Raw genomic sequence first — 17157 nt, forward strand, 5'->3', positions numbered from 1 at the left:
CAGTAAATGAAGCAGGCAAAAAGGAATACAAACGTCTCAAAAATGAGATCGACAGGAAGTGCAAAATGGCTAAGCAGGCATGGCTAGAGGACAAATGTAAGGATGTAGAGGCTTATCACACTAGGGGTAAGATAGATACTGCGTACAGGAAAATTAAAGAGACCTTTGGAGAAAAGAGAGCCACTTGTATGAATATCAAGAGCTCAGATGGAAACCCAGTTCTAAGCAAAGAAGGGCAGGCAGAAAGGTGGAAGGAGTATATAGAGGGTCTATACAAGGGCGATGTACTTGAGGACAATATTATGGGAATGGAAGAGGATGTAGATGAAGATGAAATGGGAGATACGATACTGCGTGAAGAGTTTGACAGAGCACTGAAAGACCTGAGTCGAAACAAGGCCCCGGGGAGTAGACAACATTCCATTGGAACTACTGACGGCCTTGGGAGAGCCAGTCCTGACAAAACTCTACCATCTGGTGAGCAAGATGTTTGAGACAGGTGAAATACCCTCAGACTTCAAGAAGAATATAATAATTCCAATCCCAAAGAAAGCAGGTGTTGAGAGATGTGAAAATTACCGAACTATAAGTGTAATAAGTCACAGCTGCAAAATACTAACGCGAATTCTTTACAGTCGAATGGAAAAAAAACTGGTAGAATCCAACCTCGGTGAAGATCAGTTTGGATTCCGCAGAAATGTTGGAACACGTGAGGCAATACTGACCATACGACTTATCTTAGAAAATAGATTAAGGAAAGGCAAACCTACATTTCTAGCATTTGTAGACTTGGAGAAAGCTTTTGACAGTGTTGGCTAGAATACTCTCTTTCAAATTCTAAAGGTGGTAGGGGTAAAATACAGGGAGTGAAAGGCTATTTACAATTTATACAGAAACCAGACAGCAGTTATAAGAGTCGAGGGGCATGAAAGGGAAGCAGTGGTTGGGAAGGGAGTAAGACAGGGCTGTAGCCTGTCCCCGATGTTATTCAATCTGTATATTGAGCAAGCAGTAAAGGAAACAAAAGAAAAATTCGGAGTAGGTATTAAAGTCCATGGGGAAGAAATAAAAACACTGAGGTTCGCTGATGACATTGTAATTCTGTCAGAGACAGCAAAGGACTTGGAAGAGCAGTTGAACGGAATGGACAGTGTCTTGAAAGGAGGATATAAGATGAACATCAACAAAAGCAAAACGAGGATAATGGAATGTAGTCAAATGAAGTCGGGTGATGCTGAGGGAATTAGATTAGGAAATGAGACACTTAAAGTAGTAAAGGAGTTTTGCTATTTGGGGAGCAAAATAACTGATGATGGTCGAAGTTGAGAGGATATAAAATGTAGACTGGCAATGGCAAGGAAAGCGTTTCTGAAGAAGAGAAATTTGTTAACATCGAGTATTGATTTAAGTGTCAGGAAGTCGTTTCAGAAAGTATTTGTATGGAGTGTAGCCATGAATGGAAGTGAAACATGGACGATAAATACTTTAGACAAGAAGAGAATAGAAGCTTTCAAAATGTGGTGCTATAGAAGAATGCTGAAGATTAGATGGGTAGATCATATAAATAATGAGAAGGTATTGAATAGAATTGGGGAGAAGAGCAGTTTGTGGCACAACTTGACAAGAAGAATGGACCGGTTGGTAGGACATGTTCTGAGGCATCAAGGGATCACAAATTTAGCATTGGAGGGCAGCGTGGAGGGTAAAAATCATAGAGGGAGACCAAGAGATGAATACACTAGGCATATTCAGAAGGATGTAGGTTGCAGTAAGTACTGGGAGATGAAGAAGCTTGCACAGGATAGAGTAGCATGGAGAGCTGCATCAAACCAGTCTCAGGACTGAAGACAACAACAACAACATTTATGTGAATCTCCTGTGAAGAAAAAGAGGCTTCAGAGTGAGAAAAAGTACCCAAAGTAAAAACTGAAAAATATAGCATCTGTTTTGGACCATACTTATGTGGCACAACCGAAAAAAGAAGAGAGTGAAAATGGAGAAAGTGAAATTATCACCAAGCAGAAAGATAAGTTTCATAAATCAGTTCGCATGTACGACAAAACGCAAATTCTAACTGTACTTTCAAAGAGTTGGAGTATAAGGAAAACTATGAAAGAATTTTCTGCTTCAGGTTACATGGTACAGAGAGCAAAACAGTTAGTAGCAGAACATGGTATACTAGTGACACCAAATCCAAAGACAGGTAAGACATTATGTGAGAAAACTGTTCAGTGTATGTGTGATTTTTACCGTGATCATGACGTGAGCCATATGATGTCAGGAAGAAAAGACTTTGTGTATGTGAAAGAAAATGGAATTACAGTACATAAACAAAAAGCAGCTAGTGTTGCACAACCTTAAGGAACTGTAAGCACATTTCAAAGATAAATACCTAGCTATAAATATTGGACTCCAAATTTTGTGACTTGTGGCCAAAGCACTGTGTTCTTGCCAATGCCAGTGGAACCCATGCTGTTTGTGTGTGTCTTGCACCAGAATTTCAAGTTAATGATTGAAGGTTGTAAACTTAAAGCACTAACGAAGAGTGAAGAATACACATTACCACCATACAAGCACTGTGTAGCATTTGTTACATGTAATCCTGCACTACCAGCATGTTTCTTAAGTTCATGTCCCTATTGTCCAGGTGTGGCAAGCCTAACTGATTATCTGTATGGTCTGTTTGGTATGAATTGCACTGACGAAATTGCATGTAAGTGTTGGTTAACTACAGGCAGGGTAGTTCAAGAGGGCTATAAGAAAGTCAACAGATGATTTCATTGAGGTGTTAACATCAAGGTTACAACAGCTCCTACCGCACTCATTTATCTCCCAGTAGCAGTCACATTTCTGTAAAATCACTAAAGAAGGTCTCAGAATAAATGAGTTTCTTGTTCCTTGTGACTTTGCAGAAAATTACTCCTTCACCATTCAGGATGAGGTACAAGGATTCCAGTGGAATAATTCACAGGCTACAATTCACCCATTTGTAGCTTACTAGAGACTCAAGCACTAATGAAATATGACATGTATCATACGTGGAAATATCTGACTGCCTTCAGCATGATACAGTGTGTGTTTATTCTTTCCAGAAAAATTTCATCAATTTCTTAAAATGTCAGTTTTCAAATCCAAAGCACATTTATTACTTTTCAGATGGATGTGCTGCCCAATACAAAAACAGAAAGAATTTTATGAATCTGTCCTACCATCAAGAAGATTTTGATGTTACAGCAGAATGACATTTTTTGCTACAGTGCATGGTAAAGGACCTTGTGATGGGGTAGCAGGGACTGTAAAGAGATTACCAAGACTTGCCAGACTCAAGTGATCTTATGAAAATCATATTTTGACATCATGACAGTTGTTTGAGTGGTGCAAGGAAAATATTCCTTCATGTGTCTTCCATTATACATCAGTTTCCATATACGGCCAAGCTGAAACAACATTTAAAAAATACAAGAACGATTCCAGATACCTATAAACTTCATAGTGTAATACCTGTTAACAAAGGTTTAGTAAAGACAAAGACATATTCTGCTTCTTTAGTGAGTAGAGAAGAGTCAATGATTGCTATGGTGAATGAAATGCTGTTAACAAATATAAATGGATTTGTTGCCTGTATTTATGGCAGTCATTGGGTGGGTTGCATATGTCTTACAAACATGTGAAGAAACAGGTGAAGTAAAGGTCAACTTCTTGCATCAAAATGGACCATCTCTTTCATTTGTGTTTCCTGCCAAAACAGACACTTCTGTCATCAGAAAAAGTGACATTATCACAAGAGTGGATCCAATGACACCAACAGGAAGGACATACTATCTCCCTGCATCAGATCTGGGGAACATTAACAATTTAGTTGGAGAACTACAGATACTACACCAACAATACATGTAACACAGGGTGAGGACAAAACAAATTAGGTGGAAACTTCAAAATTCTTAGGTGTCCTTATTGATTAGAACTTAAATTGGAAAAAGCCCATTTTGGAACTCCTAAAACAACTAAGTTCAACCACCTTTGCACTTAGAATCATTGAAAAGCTTGGGGAGATACAAATCAGTAAGCTGACATATTCTCATTCAGTAATATCATACGGAGTAATTGCCTAAAACGTGCTGTAAGAATAATATGTGTTGCTCACCCACAATCATCGTGTTGGCATTTGTTTGAGGAGACGGGCATTTTGACTACTGCTTCACAATATATTTTATTTTCCCGTGTAGTTTGTTGTAAATAATCCACTACAGTGCAAAAAGAAAAATGATGTTTGCTTATTTATTACGGTTTTTAAATGTAGGCCGTGTTGACAGTCAAGTCTGTATCCTGGACCAAGACCTAGATTAGATAGGAAGGTAAGAGTCTAATTGAAAGCTGGTGCAACCAACAAATGTGATGTCACGAAAATAACTAAATGTTGTAAGGAATGTACTTCACGTATATTTCATTTTAATGAGCGGTTTGTGTCAAATTAGACATGTTCTATCGATAGGCTCAACATTACTTTCAGTACAAAACCACTTCTGTCAGTGTGTATAACAACGTTTGTGGTGGTTAAGATGATCAACAGCGTTGGTATTTTCATTCTTGGTCAACCATTCAGAGATGACTGCACTTAAAATCTTTCTAATTTAAAATTAAAACTATATTATCTCCAAAAGATCTTGTAATGTGGGTTCGCGGCCTCCTAAATTATTTCAATGACGTTACTTTACGCTTTTATCAGTTACAGCCAGAACCGGGAAATGATTTCATTTAATGCAAGCCATTACAATCATAAGCCAACGACAGAACATGTAATCCTGCGCAAATATGCATTATTAATGTTCATTTGTGCACAAATACCAGTCAACTCTGCCAGTTTTAGCATGACTGTCAATAATTTAATAATGAAAAACAATTTCAACAAACTTACCATTCGTTAGTTATTCAGTGCTTACCTTTACTTTTTTAAATTTCGGTAAATTCTTCTGTTTAATTTCGGAAGTGTTGCCATGTGTTTCACACAGATATGCCGACGTCTTCGTGACTTCATTGAGTGTTTCACAATATTTTTGTTTCGCACCCACGCACGCTGTCACTACGTATTTTTGTTTACAAGTACATAGCCACCATGTTCGCCAACATAACAGAAGGCAACGCTTTCCTGTGGTCATCTTTGTACTTGAAGAGTAATGATTCTTGTAAGAATTAACAAATAAAGTGAATAGATAAAGTCCGTCATATGCCATCCCTTTGCTTTCATAAGCATGCTAGTGTAATTATTCATAAAGTAATTATAAATATGCTCAGTTTCCAGTGTTCTCTGTTACACAATCGAATCGGGGTGTTAACACCATAAACTGAAATTAAACTTCGCATTTGTCCAGTGAAGTGTGTTCCAGTAACTCACTGTAAGATGTAGAACTGTATTCTGTTGCAGTCATGGAAGCTACTTCTTTCTGTCATGGAGATATCAGTAGTGTACAGTGTGAATTCGCCAGTTCCCGTCGTAAAACGGTAAGATAGTGTCCAGTCTCGAAGTAAACAGAAGCGTCCGATCTTACCCGTCGGCTTTGACCCGTGACGTAAGCGTGTTGTGGTGTGTGACGTCATTACGGCGCGGAGTTTGATTTGCGATTGTGGCGTGTTTGTAGATGTCTTGTTTTTGTTTGTCGTGCTCTCTGGTGGTGTGTTCATGGTTTTCGTTTGTTTCGTTTGTTTCGTGTGGTGGGGTCAGTTTTCTGTTGCTCAGGTGTTGGATTTGAAGCGGAATTTCTATTAGTGAGTTAATGTATGTTTTGTGTATTGGGTATAGGTTGGAAACATCCGATCTCACGCGTCGGCTTTGACCCGTGACGTAAGGGACCTACACATTGATCTGTAGCGTAGCCCTGAATACGAGGTTAGGTTGGGAGTTTTTTTTTGGAATGCGGCCGCGGCAGCGGCCGCCTATGATTCGAAAATATTGATTTGACACTAATGAACATGTATACGTAATATGAAGCAATTTGATGAACATATTGATCTGTAGCGTAGCCCACTTGAGGTTAGGTTGGGAGTTTTTTTTTGGAATGCGGCCGCGGCAGCGGCCGCCTATGATTCGAAAATATTGATTTGACACTAATGAAGCCTGTGGGGGGATGGGGGGGCACTGCAGACTCCCCCACCGCATAACGACACATGATGATCAAATTTTGAAAAAAAATGAAAAATTTTTTCCGTACCTGCTAAACTGCATAAGTGCCGATGTATGTAGGTGTAAGGGAAGCTTTCGTTTCTTAGTTTTCTATTGGGGGATGTGATCGGTAGGTTCTGTTGAGCTATATAGGTTAAGGGAAGTGTCCGATTATGGATAGGAATGTGTTTTTTGGTATTTGGTCAGTTTTGTGATGTTGATTTATTTCGTTGTTTTGCGTGGTTTTGAATGGCGGTCGGTGGCTACATTTCTGTATATTTAGTTTCTCCGCACCCAAAAACCCCTAATTTCCCACGCTTGTCCCGTTACAGTCATTAGGCTTTTTGTGAAACTTGTGTATTTCAGTGTTTACAATACGTATGCGATGTTTTTATATCCGCCATATTGGAATTGTTTATAGTCGTTTCCGCGGTATTTGTGACGTCATGGGTCAAAGCCGACGGGTAAGAACGGACGCTTCTGTATTTCCGATAAAGTCCGTCATATGCCATCCCTTTGCTTTCATAAGCATGCTAGTGTAATTATTCATAAAGTAATTATAAATATGCTCAGTTTCCAGTGTTCTCTGTTACACAATCGAATCGGGGTGTTAACACCATAAACTGAAATTAAACTTCGCATTTGTCCAGTGAAGTGTGTTCCAGTAACTCACTGTAAGATGTAGAACTGTATTCTGTTGCAGTCATGGAAGCTACTTCTTTCTGTCATGGAGATATCAGTAGTGTACAGTGTGAATTCGCCAGTTCCCGTCGTAAAACGGTAAGATAGTGTCCAGTCTCGAAGTAAATGGCATTGATACACTTACATAATCAACAGAAAAATTCGACAGTACGCTCTCAGCTGCAGCTCCCATTATTACTAATTTACCATTTACAATAATGCTATTAACGTTCTAAGCCCATGTTCTTAAACGTACAACAAGAAGCCCACAATGGACTTACAAGGGAATGGTCAGACTTGTCATGCCGAAACATGTATTGCTTTTTTTAGCACTGTTATTTAACTGTGCAAAAGGTCCGTATGCAAAATTGTATCTGCTGACATGAACTGGAAGTCACCTGAAAAAAATCACGAACATGGCTGTGTTTCCTGCTTGGCGCTTGTAGTGATGGCTGGCCACCCCTGAAAATGGCGAGTCGCGAGCGTTGTGCGCATGGTCGGGAAGTGCGGCCGTCTTATCGCGGCGTTCACTAAAAGGAATATCGCTGCTTGGTTGTGGTGGAAAGGGGAAAAGAATATTCGTTTCTGTAGCATGCACGTCCTTTTAATTTCTGGTACGTATTTCGAAACATACCGTCCAGAAACTGGTTAGAGATGTGAAAGATGTTCTGTACATGTTCATCTATGTTCCGCAAGCCACTTTACGGTGAACATTCAATCTCCCCTCACAGGTGATGGCGAACCCTGTAAATGTTTTGCTGCTTGCCATGGAGATATACCACAGACGCCAAATCAAGCAATCAACAGAAAACACGCGTGAGACTATGTGTTGCGCGACATGGTTGTTAAACTTCTAGACGAGCATGTAAATGACGCAGACGTGTGACTAAAAACAACTGAAACACTCGATATTGCAGACTGTGAATCTACAGACGGCGAAGACACCGACGAAAGTTCCACTCATGAAGACTCTTCGAGTGATAGTGCCACGTACCATCATCAGTTATCTCCGAAAGTAACACTAGCAACTACAATTGCCTTATCAGACAAAGAAAAAGCGGTGACGTATTGGTTGAACGAAAGTGGTGAGAAACGCCTACGTGTCAGTACTGTTCAAAATAAGTATCGCTTTGTCCGTTCCGTACGTGAATTGTATAGACGGAAAAAGTAAGTCGCTGGACGACGTAAGAGTCGACTGGAAATTGCGACGGAGATAAATGTGCGACTTTTTGAGCTATTTACCGATGCCAGACAACAGTCACTTAGTGTCAGCGATACAACTTTGCGTGATTGGGCGTTAGAGATTGCCAACGCGATAGGCAATGAAGAATTTACAGCTTCTCAAAGTTGGATTAGTCGCTTCAAAAGATCACATAAAATTGTGGCATGAAAAATAACAAAATTTGTATCGAGAAACAGGTCGGAAAATGATGTGACACAAATCGAAATGATAGAAGCTTTACTTTCGAATGCAAAAAATAAGATCGCTAGTTTTAGTGAATCGTACGTGTACAATGCAGATCAGTCAGGTTTTCAAAAAGAAATGCGTGCAAAAAGAACACTGTCATTCAAAGGGGAAAAACATATTGAGACGATTGCGCAGTCCACGACTGCACTCACCCATTCATACAGTATAATGGCCATAATTAGTCTGGATGGCTCATTGCTGCCTAAACTATATGTGTGTCTTCAAGAACCAACTGGACGTTTTGGACCACGTGTCAAAAGAACAATGTTCTACGCAAACAATCTTGTGGCAGACGCATCGAAGTCTAGAAAAATGGGAAATGGAAACGTTACACTTTTCATGCGTCATGCTTTTCTTCCGTTCTGCGGGAACAAATCTCTTCTCCTTCTAGATTCGTGGTCAGGTCATAAAAGCTGTACTTCGAGCCCACCCTGACAAAGAAGTAGAGATACTTCAGATTCCACCCGGCACGACGAACGTAATTCAACCTTTAGACAGAGAATTTATCCGTCAGTGGAAGGCATTTTACAGAAAACTAACAGAGAAAATTATTGTGTGCAGATCACTGCAATTTCCTGTCTATCACCATGACAATATTCTCAAGCTGCAATCAGTAGTACATCATCAATTTTCCTCCTCACGGTTTCAGAATTTGATTAAATATGCGTGGCACTCCTCGAAATATGCTGATACTAGGCCTGATTCATTCCTAACACCAGCCCAGTTTTATCTACGTGCGTCTCGCGGGCCCCGAGGAATCGCTTAATGACGTCATCAGTAAGGCTGAAAGCGTGACAGCGCTGCCTGGTGACTAGACCTGTAAACAACTCTGTTGACGTAAGTGACGTCACACGTTGGCCACAGAGTTTGTGCAGACTTGCCATCAGCTATTGTTTTGGAATGTCAAATCAATCCAGATTATTTGAATGAAGCTTCCATTAACAGAATTAAATGTAGAAAGAAGGTTTGAATGCGAATAATCTGGATTATGGTGACATAATAATCCGCAGCGTAGTCAAAGTTACACATTAGAGTCTTACGTGATTGATTGAAGCCAATTGATAACAAATTATTGGTCGAAAGGCAGAGTGATTTATAGCATAACACATATTACGCATTGAGGACAATGTGTATAAATGCTTTTAACGCATTAACTGCAGCTTACCAATGTAGGCTAACTACCACTGAGACGTTTGCAGCACGAATTTGTCTTTGAACTCATACCAGCAGTAGCAAATGCGGAAAAACAAATCAAATATGGTAAAGGATACGTAGTGGAACGCCCATTGCATTTTTCCAGTTTGTGTACGATATCTGTAAATAATATGCATCAAAACACGTCGGATGATTGTTCATTTTCTAATATATGTTTTTTGGGGATGACCCAGTAGTTTTATTTTTTTATTATGAGAAATGCATTAAATGTGGGAAAGTACATTTAAATAAGCTGCAAACAAATATTAGGCAAAGCCACACGTCTGTCTGTTATCACAACCGTTATTTCTCATTCGCTGTGTTCCACAACTGTCGACGAAATTATCGCTTTTCAACCTAATGTAGACCTCAGACTATGCTACAAATAGTTATTACTCCAGCCAAGGTTTCTAGGGGAAGAGGGCGAAATCCAGTATAGTGCTCTAGCCCAGATATGCGCTCTTGCCCAGTGTGTGTTACCGATATGCTTAAATTTTGATCGCTGTTTTTCTGTAAATAAACAGCTATATGCCAATCACATCTCCCTGTATGTAGTTTCTCAAAAATCCAGTTTATGTGATCTTAAGATAAAAAGAGCTCAATGAGGGAATACTAATAGATCCAAGCAGTAAGCCTACTGACATCTCCAAATTGTAAGACTGCTATGGATGCAAGTCACTGTTTGTCAGTGTGTATCAGTGGGACAAAACATTTGAAGTAATTCACAAAGCTTAGGTTAGTTCAACTATTACTTCTTAATGTAGTAGGCAGTCACAATTTTCTTCCGTATTTTGATGTACATACATACTACACAAGCAACCAAATGGTACCTGGTGGAGGGTACCTTGTACCACTACAAATCATTTTCTTTCCTGTTCCACTCGCAAACAGAGAGAGGGAAGAAAGGCTATCTACCATCCGAACCCAAATTTCTCATGCCTTCTAAATTTTCTCAATAGTGTTGTACAAAAAGAACATTATTTTCCCTCCAGGGATTCTCATTATACTCACACATAGTTTGAAACTACTGGTAACCTATATAGCATCCAGACTCTGAGTTGCTTCAATGTGTTGCTTAAATCTGACCTGGATCTCAAACATTGGAGCAGTACTCATGAATGTGTCACATAATTGTTCTATACGGGTGGTGTAAGTGATCTTCCCCTCATTTCCAGTCACAAACTATATTCATCTTCCCAGAGGAAGGAAGTAACAACCCTGAAAGCTAGAAAGGTTGTTTTTTTTTTTTAAGTGCTGTTTTTCTCTCATACTTTGTACAAGTCATTTCATAATTTTACAATGAGTACTGTCAGCGGTTCATATAATGGTAACATTAAAATCCTGTTAATTTGAAACTTAGTGTTAACATTAACTAGCAATTGCATTCGTGAGTCGAAACATGTTTAATTATAATTATAGAAGGAGAAGCTAATAAAATATTTTTTTTACTTTGTCTTTTTTTATTACCTTAGGATTTTCAGTTTTCTGCCTGATGTCTAGCAGCAACCTGTTAAAGACTTTCAATCAGAATGTGATATTCCATTCTGAATCGTAGGCAGGGATGTATAGTCTACATGGACATTGTTTTTACTTCCAGTATTTTGCAAGTTCATTTCACTGAACAGAGTAAAATTACCCCTATTATGAACAACAAATACTATTAGGGAGTAAATATGTCGACATGTAAGTAAAAGACTCCGAAGGGCTCTGAAAAGACTTCTGTAAGAAGCTGCGCTATCAATTTTACACAATAATTTTACTCACATGGATAAAAAGTTTTGTTAACTTGCCACATCAGATTTGAATAAAATCGCAAGCTTTTCATAGCAGCCTCCATCGCCGTCGCCAGTAATGGTACTGTTTTGGTGTACTGTAGCAGCACATTAAAAGTGAAACTTCCTGGCAGATTAAAACTGTGTGCCCAACCGAGACTCGAACTCGGGACCTTTGCCTTTCGCGAGCAAGTGCTCTACCATCTGAGCTACCGAAGAACGACTCACGCTCGGTACTCACAGCTTTACTTCTGCCAGTATCTCGTCTCCTGCCTTCCAACCTTTACAGAAGCTCTCCTGCGAACCTTGCAGAACTAGCACTCCTGAAAGAAAGGATATAGCGGAGACATGGCTTAGCCACAGCCTGGGGGATGTTTCTCATTCTGGAAACACTAAAAGTGTTTCAATTGAATTGATTCTGCATTATTTCTCTTGCTCATGTCCTTGACATTAATGCTACCAAGCTGTGTTCTTGTACAGTAATTAGTTTCCATGTTATAACATGTTAAATATAGAGAGTTTAACTGTAACCAAGCAGTAGTTTTCTTTGATGACAATATCAGTTCCAGTGCACAACTAAATTTCAAAATCTGTCTTGTGGGGTGAAAATCCATTACTGCTGCTATCTTGTGCTGACAATGAGATGACTTTCATAGAAATACTGAAGTATTTCATTTGTAATACAGTTTCATAGTTTTTGTAGTTGCTCATGACCTTTACACTTGCGTGCAATGGATGTAGCATCAGCATACAGAACTATCCTTGAATTTGGGGAGCAGTATTTTCTCATTTACATAAATTGACGAAAGAAAGTATCCCAGTACAAAGTCCTGGGTACCCTGTATTACATATCAGTAATTTTAGATCAGTGTATGCCACTCACCATTCTTAAGAGTGAAAACTGATTTGTGTTATATAAGGTTTTATTAAACTGTGAACAATTATCAGCATTATTACCCAGCCGTTTTCCCAGAGTATTTACTATCTCTTGCTACAAGCAATTGATAGAGATTAGCTTTCCCATCTATAGCTTATCGCAGAAAGTTCAGTAACACCTTCAACATGTAAGGAATTGAGCACCAACTATTGGCACTTTTGCAACATCACCATAAGGTTTGATATCCCTACTGAAAGACGAGCAGAAATTTTTTGTTAATTGGTGCATAATAAGGTTCTTTTTTGGTATACCAGTGTTCAGTAATAACTGAAACATCTGGTTTATTAAAACATGCTATTATGTCCAAATCATTGTGCTTACTTCCTAGGCTCGTAAAGTTTTGGAAGATGATCTTTGTTCGCAGGTTGCATTGTCACCACATGTTTTTTCTTTTTTTGTTTGTAACCATAAATATCCTCATTAAGTAAATCAGATGTACTTGTCAAACTGGGAAGAGGACACAAAAAGGTCACACATGTACAAAATAATAATAAAATGAAAGATTCAAAACGAGTTTCTTACAGCAAAATGTAAAACTTAATTGTTTTTGGATATATTACTTACTTATATCCTTCATTCAAAAACTTAAGAAGGCTGTTAGTTTAGTGTCTTCAAGGCATAATGCTGTTTCATTGAGCATTGCAACAATCAAGCCTGAGATAGTAGTGTACTATGATACTACCTATGAAGAAATTGATGCACTGGATGCGAAGTGCACTGTTTAGTCTACCCAGCAGGTGTTCCAGAAGATGGCCCTGTACTGTTCTGTAGCATCATGAATATTTGTGATGTACATACGTTAGTGATATATTCATCACTGACAGAAAATTTAATAATCACATTTTTCCTTCAAGTTTCTGAAATGGCAGTTGATGAGATCATATCTGAAGAGACAGCTATGAACCCACACTTTCAGCATGAAGTAGGACTACAATTACCAGAATTCTGAAATGTGGATCTAGTAAACCTAGAGTTGCTCTAGGAAAATAAGTAAGATGTGACATGTGTCCCAGATCAAAGATGAGAAAATGAAAGGTTGCTGTATTAGTTATAGCAGACAAATATGCAGTGACTCAGAAGTGTGAAATGACTGTGTTCAAAGCTATGTAGACTTGTTTAATTTCTGGTTTAAGTCATTCACATTATTTCATTGCTGTGTTTCCTGCTGCCATCCATTAATACCAGAATGTCAACAACTACTTTGTTACTTTAAAATCTTCAACATATTCACTGTGGCTGACACAAAGGTCAATAAGAGCTACTAGCCACGAGCTTTTAAGTGTCAGCTGCAGTGAATGTGCAAAACAAGAAAATTTTAGCAATTTAATTTAAAGTCCTATTCAGCTTCCTTTTTCAGGCGTGTTTATTTTTAAATATTAAAAATGATGAGAGTTTCATTACAAGACACCTAATTTTGAAATCTGGATGACATCATCCCAGCACTGCAACAAAATATGCACCATACACAACAGGTTCAATGCAATCTCTCCTCTCTACAAATTTGCACCTCAGATGTGTTGTATGTCATATAATACTACAGTTAATTTTCCATATATCTGAGCAAAACGAGTTATTGTGTGTCCATGTTTATCTCATCTAGGCATTGCATCTTTCCCTTAACTTCAGTGTGCTTTACAATAAAATTTGTATGAAAAGTTTTCTGTGTAAATTACCTATTCTACAGCTAATGCTTGTGTAACCCAGTGTGCCATTCAGGTGGGTTTACTGGTGTGTCAATATAATTGTCAGGTTTGGTTTGAAAGGGGTTCTTGAAATATATTCCCACATAAATTTTTATCTATTCTCGGTTGCAAAATATATTACATACTGTTAGTGCCATTTCAATGCAAAGATTTTAAATCATGCTGGGGAATATACCAATAACACAGTTGCAGCATACCTCAGAAATTTAATTTTAGTTGCTTCAACCAATGACAATTACGGACCAAGTCTTGCACTGCCCTGTTTTGTGTATTAACCTGTTGGCTGGCATGAAGGTGCCGGTGGTCACAGCAGATTGCTCTGCTGGGGCCAGCACTGATCTCATGGTAACAACCAGGTATCAGCAATTTTACACTTTAATCTTACCGAGGAAAAATATTTACTTATATTTGATATCCCTTACCATTTCAAGACAATTTTTCGGTTTGCAGTATTTTTATTTAAATGACTACAAAGTTATTCATGAATTCAGTTTTAGATACATATTTAACATAATATATTTAACTGTGTAAAGGATAATTCCTGAAACAGTAATTAGCATTCTAGCTGTATCTTTTTAGCCAAGGCTGTACGGATGTATATACTTCACACTAGTTCCTAAACGACTGCTTAACACATTGACTACCATGCTGCTGACAGCAGAGCAGCACACTTAATGCTGTATTCCAGACCTAATCATGTCAAGGCCAAGAAATGCAGCAGATAATCTCTCAGGGAGTACTATAATCTAATAATGTAAACTTATAACTAAAAAGGCCATTTCCAATTATGTCTACCAAGCAAATTATACTTTGAGTCAGTGATTTCTTTTGCCATAACTGACTAGTGAACACGCATGCCATAGGATGGTGAATATTTATACTTTGCCTGTGAGAAGCAGCTATGCACATAGTCCAATTTATGTTGAAATTATCACCTGGGTATTTTAATTAAATTTGGTCTACTATAAGCAACATGATAAAGGAATCAAAAGAAAGACACACACAGATTTAATTTCTTTATTAACAATGCTCGGATTTCCACATCACCATGGAGGTACCAAGCTGGATGCGTTACTCATTTTTTTACATGGCGAGTTTCCCCAGTAGGCCTATAAACCATGAAACAGACAAAAAAGCTACTTCTCGTTGTCTTCTCTTCCTTGGACTTTCACTTCAGAAACTCTGAAACAGCCATTACAAAAACACATTACACCCCTCACAAACATGGATCCAGTCACTGCAATTCATATCTATTTTACTGTCAAAAATACTGACTATGATCAATGATTAATTGTGAACATTCAAAAGTTTTCAAATGTGCAGGTTACTGTTAGAATACAGTTACTACACAATTTTTGATCAGGAAGAAGTTACGATGATTGCAACTTAAATACCGAAGCCATTTGTTATGAGAATACGCCGTTACCACAAATAATCCTCATAGATGCATTGAAAGAAACTCTACTGAGTAACATAATGCATCAGAATACTATAGGCACAAAGAATGAAATTTCTGTAGATTTACCATACATTTTTCTTTTCTTGTGCATGATAAGATTACTAACGGAAGTTACTTACCGTCGATTGTCTGGAATATAAACTATCCTTTCTCGTCTGCAAACACGTGCTTTTGCAGCAAGTATTATCAATTTTTTTCCGTGATTGAAAAGCTTAAACGCACACAAATCCCGCCATCATACACAAATCCACAAGGCATCAGCATGCCATGTTCAAAGAATATCCGCGTTTCGAAAACTACCAGCGATATTGGCTTGCATGAGAGACGACGTCATGCCATGATATGACGTCATGATTCCTCGGGGCCCGCGAGACGCTTCTGTTTTATCTACGGACATCTAACAACGTCTGTGATTCGCAGGGCTGTCATATGTCGTCTTTGCTTGTATGTTCTTGGTGCACAAAAAACCTATGTTTTGAATATTGTATCAATATTTCGCATTTTTGCGGTAATTACAAGAAATAAAATTTGGACGTGTTCTAAATCGTGTGTTTATTTGTGTCTATTTCATAGCTATTTGGAAAGAATGTTGTAGATAACATATCAGCCATATTTGTCAACGAATGTTTAATTATCATATGATCGCTTTCACTGGGGGGAATCAGCTCTCTCACTGCTGTGGCAAGAGAGCGGCGCGTAGCTAACGCCACCTTGTCCCTAGATGGCGTTGGTATAACGTAGCGACAGAGGTCAGGGTTGTACAAGAGGCAGTTATAAGCGCGGAAACCATGCGACATTAATGTCTTACTTCATAAAATTGTTTACTGACTTCCGGGTCATGTCAGCAGCTAAAATTCTGCATACAGACTAATTGCAACGTTAACTCGCAGTGGTAAAAAAAGCAACACAGGTTTCGACATGACAAGTAGGACCATTCCCTTGTTAAACCACTTACAGGAGGGACTTGACGATTTCATCCCTCAGTATTTCACTCAACATCGATACTCTGCAAAATTACAGTGAAATACGCACCAGAGGGCACTTCTCATTGTACCACATAATAAGAGTTATTTCCCGTTCCAACCACGAATATAATGCGAGAATGACAGCAGAAATGATCCTGTGCACGTTGTACAGACTATAAGTTTAATCTTGCCTTCACGTTCACTACTAGATTGGCATACTGCAATATATTCAGATTTTTCTCTCTTCACATTGGTTGTCGAAATTTTGCAAGCAAGTTTTTGCGAGAGATGACCTCTGTAGTCAAACGTTTGCCAGCTTACCAATGAACTTAAATTTGCTGGCTGCTTTATATATGACTAACAGAAGGGAAAAGAGTACAGTGTAACATAGGGCAAAATTTCGATTTGTGTATAAGTTCTCATGTTGGTAGCCTTGTGTTTAACAATTGTCTTTACTACCACTTCTGGCCTTCATACTTACTTGCGGCTAGGGACGCCAAGGAATTGGGTCTGCTGATTGGTTGAGGCTCATGACGTCATCAGGGAGACAGAACTTGTGTAGCAGTGCTGCCTGGTGACTAGAACTGTAATGAGCTCCATTGACATTAGCGACGTCGCTCACCTGTTGTTTAAAAAGCCATTACATGTAGATCTGCACACAGCTGTCATTTTGGAACGTCAAATAAGTCCAGATTATTCAATTGAACCCAACTTACGGGAATTTAATGTAAAAACCTGGTTCGAATGCGAATAATCACGAATGCGGTGACAGACTAACACGGTTGCAGCTGTAGCAAATGCGGAAAAGCGGACCAAATACA

General features: G+C 38.6%; 1 protein-coding gene across 1 annotated transcript in view; it reads right to left on the bottom strand.

The window, feature by feature from the left end:
* The window catches only part of LOC124713710 (GATOR complex protein MIOS), a 215384-nt gene extending 210276 nt beyond the window's left edge, over window positions 1–5108 (bottom strand). The window contains exon 1 of the mRNA XM_047242970.1: window positions 4941–5108. The gene's annotated coding sequence lies outside the window, so the exon portion shown is untranslated. The remainder of the gene's footprint in view (window positions 1–4940) is intronic.
* Window positions 5109–17157: the final 12049 nt, after the last annotated feature.

The sequence above is a fragment of the Schistocerca piceifrons genome, chromosome 1, assembly GCF_021461385.2.
Source record: "Schistocerca piceifrons isolate TAMUIC-IGC-003096 chromosome 1, iqSchPice1.1, whole genome shotgun sequence".
NCBI lineage: Eukaryota > Metazoa > Arthropoda > Insecta > Orthoptera > Acrididae > Schistocerca > Schistocerca piceifrons.